A 3,819-nucleotide genomic window follows, 5' to 3' on the forward strand; every position below is an offset into this window, starting at 1 on the left:
CACGGGTATATTACATGTTATGTTTGTGTAGTGGCCCCATAAGAATTGTCCAGTTCTGCACTGGTGTATTTTGTATGTGGTTTGTGTGTATGTCCATAAGCGTCATGTGATTATGTGTATCACATTATGGATTTCAGTGAAAAACCTGTGATCAGTTGTTATGGATACCTGGATTAAAGCTGTATCTAATCCTTCCCCGTGTAGTACTGTGTTTAGATGCAAGTATCCAATCCTTGTTGGTGTGGTACTTTGTGCAGATGCACATATCTAATCCTCCCCATGTGGTATTGTGTGAAGAGGCGTGTATCTAATCCTCCAGTAAGTGAAACTGTGTGCAGACGTGCGTATCTAATGACTCCCCCGTGTGGTACTGTGTGCAAATGCGCGTATCTAATACTCTGGCATGTGGTACTGTGTGTAGACGCGCATATCTAATCCTACAGCATGTGGTACTGTATGCAGACGTGTGTATCTAATCCTATGGTGTGTACAACTGTGTGAAGATGCGTGTATTTATTCCTCTGGCATGTGGATCTGTAAGCAGATGCATGTATCTAATCCTACGGCATGTGGTACTGTGTGCAGACCTGCTTATCTAATCCTCTGGTGTGTGGAACTGAGTGCACATGCACGTATCCAATCCTCTGGCTTGTGGTATTGTGTGCAGACGAATGTATCCAATCCCCCGGCGTATGGTACTGTGTGCAGACGCGCGTATCTAATCCTCTGGCGTGTGAAACTGTGTGCAGACGCACGTATCTAATACTATGGCATGTGGTACAGTGTGCAGACGTGCGTTTCTAATCCTCCGGCGTATGGTACTGTGTGCAGATGCGCATATCTAATCCTTCCCCGTGTGATACTGTGTGTAGAAACGCGTATCTAATCCTCTGGCGGTAGTACTATGTGAAGACATGTGTATCTAATCCTCCAGCATGTTGAACTGTGTGCAGATGTGCCTATCTAATCCTCCTCCATGTGGTACTTAGAGCAGACACACGTATCTAATCCTTCAGCGTGTGTAACTGTGTGCAGACACGCACATCTAACCCTCGGTCGTGTGGTACTGTGTGCAGATGCACGTATCTAATCCTTCCCTGTGTTGTATTGTGTGAAGAGGCGCGTATCTAATCCTACGGCATGTGGAACTGTATGTAGACGTGGGTATCTAATCCTACGTTATGTGGTACTGTGTGTAGATGCGCGTATCTAATCCTACGGAATTTGGTACTGTGTGCAGATGCGCTTAACTAATTCTACGGCATGTGTAACTGTGTGTAGACGCGCGTATCCAATCCCCCGGCATGTGGTACTGTGTGCAGACACGCGTATCTAATCCTCCCCTGTGTGATACTGTGTGCTGCGACGCGTATCTAATTCTCTGGCTTGTGGTACTGTGTGCAGAGGTATGTATCTAATCCTCCAAAGTGTGATACTGTGTGCGCACACACACGTATCTAATCTTCCCCTGTGTGGTATTGTGTGAAGAGGCGTGTATATAATCCTTCGGCGTGTGGAATTATGTGTAGACGCGCGTATCTAATCCTACTGCATGTGGTACTGTGTGCAGACGCGCGTATCTAATCCTATGGCATGTACAACTGTGTGCAGACGCGCGTAACTAATCCTCTGGAGTGTGAAACTGTGTGTAGATGCGTGTATCTAATGCTACGGCATGTGGTACTCTGTGCAGACGTGTGTATCTAATCCTATGGAGTGTACAAATGTGTGCAGATGCGCGTATCTAATCCTCTGGTGTGTGGAACTGTGCGTAGACGCGCGTATCTAATCCTACGGCATGTGGTACTGTGTGCAGACGCGTGTATCTAATCCTATGGCGTGTACAACTGTGTGAAGACACGTGTATCTAATCCTCCCCTGTGTGGAATTGTGTGAAGAGGTGCGTATCTAATCCTTCGGCGTGTGGAACTATGTGTAGACGCGCGTATCTAATCCTACTGCATGTGGTACTGTGTGCAGACATGTGTATCTAACCCTATGGCGTGTACAACTGTGTGCAGACGCGCGTATCTAATCCTCTGGAGTGTGGAACTGTGCGTAGACGCGTGTATCTAATCCTACGGCATGTGGTACTGTGTGCAGACGCGTGTATCTAATCCTATGGCGTGCACAACTGTGTGAAGACACGTGTATCTAATCCTCTCCTGTGTGGAATTGTGTGCAGACGCGCGTATCTAATCCTCTGGAGTATGAAACTGTGTGTAGACGCGTGTATCTAATCCTACGGCATGTGGTACTCTGTGCAGACGTGTCTATCTAATCCTATGGCGTGTACAAATGTATGCAGACGCGCGTATCTAATCCTCTGGAGTGTGGAACTGTGTGTAGACGTGCATATCTAATCCTACGGCATGTGGTACTGTGTGCAAACACGCGTATCTAATCCTACAGCATGTGGTACTGTGTGCAAACACGCGTATCTAATCCTACGGCATGTGGTTCTGTGTGCAGACGCGTGTATCTAATCCTATGCTGTGTACAACTGTGTGAAGACACATGTATCTAATCCTCCCCTGTGTGGTATTGTGTGAAAAGGCGCGTATCTAATCCTACGGCGTGTGATACTGTGTGTAGACGTGTGTATCCAATTCCCCGGCATGTGGAACTGTGTGCAGACGCGCGTATCTAATCCTCCCCCGTGTGGTACTGTGTGCTGATACGCGTATCTAATTCTCTGGCTTGTGGTACTGTGTGCAGAGGCATGTATCTAATCCTCCAAAGTATGGTACTGTGTGCACACACACGTATCTAATCCTCCTCTGTATGGTATTGTGTGAAGAGACGCGTATCTAATCCTTCGGCATGTGGAACCGTGTGCAGATGCACGTATCTAATCCTCTGGAGTGTGGAACTGTGTGCAGAAGTGCGTATTTAATCCTCTGGTGTGTGGGACTGTGTGCAGACCCGTGTATCTAATCCTCTGGCGTGTGATACTGTGTGCTGATCTGTGTATCTAATCCTCTGATGCGTGTATCTCAGTTTGGATATCAGTGTTGTATTGTGCATGTGGAGTGACCGTGTGTATTGCAGTTGGAATATGAGTGAAAGTCTTGCAGGTTTGTATTAGCTAAGGGGGGGGGGCACTGTGATTGGAATGCTGTATCTCAGCAACGGTACATCCGAGCGAGTTGGAGTCTCGTCTTAAACCTTCCCGGATATCTAAAGTATCTCTGTACCAAATTTGGTGAAGATCGGTCCAGTCGTTTGGTTCTCATTAGAGCAAAGACAGACAGACAGACAGAAATTCATTTTTATAATATAGAGAGATAGGTTCCTAGGAGCACTAAGAGTATTCTACACTATGTATTATAGATAGGTTCCTAGGAGTCCTAAGAGTATTCTACACTATGTATTATAGATAGGTTCCTAGGAGCCCTACACTATGTATTATAGATAGGTGCCTAGGAGTCCTAAGAGTATTCTACACTATGTATTATAGATAGGTTCCTAGGAGTCCTAAGAGAATTCTACACTATGTATTATAGAGAGGTTCCTAGGAGTCCTGAGAGTATTCTACACTATGTATTATAGATAGGTTCCTAGGAGCCCTACACTATGTATTATAGATAGGTGCCTAGGAGTCCTAAGAGTGTTCTACACTATGTATTATAGATAGGTGCCTAGGAGTCCTAAGAGAATTCTACACTATGTATTATAGATAGGTTCCTAGGAGTCCTGACATTGTTCTACACTATGTATTATAGATAGGTGCCTAGGAGTCCTAAGAGTATTCTACACTATGTATTATAGATAGGTTCCTAGGAGTCCTAAGAGCATTCTACACTATGTATTATAGAT

The sequence above is a fragment of the Leptodactylus fuscus genome, unplaced genomic scaffold (genome assembly GCF_031893055.1).
Source record: "Leptodactylus fuscus isolate aLepFus1 unplaced genomic scaffold, aLepFus1.hap2 HAP2_SCAFFOLD_186, whole genome shotgun sequence".
NCBI lineage: Eukaryota > Metazoa > Chordata > Amphibia > Anura > Leptodactylidae > Leptodactylus > Leptodactylus fuscus.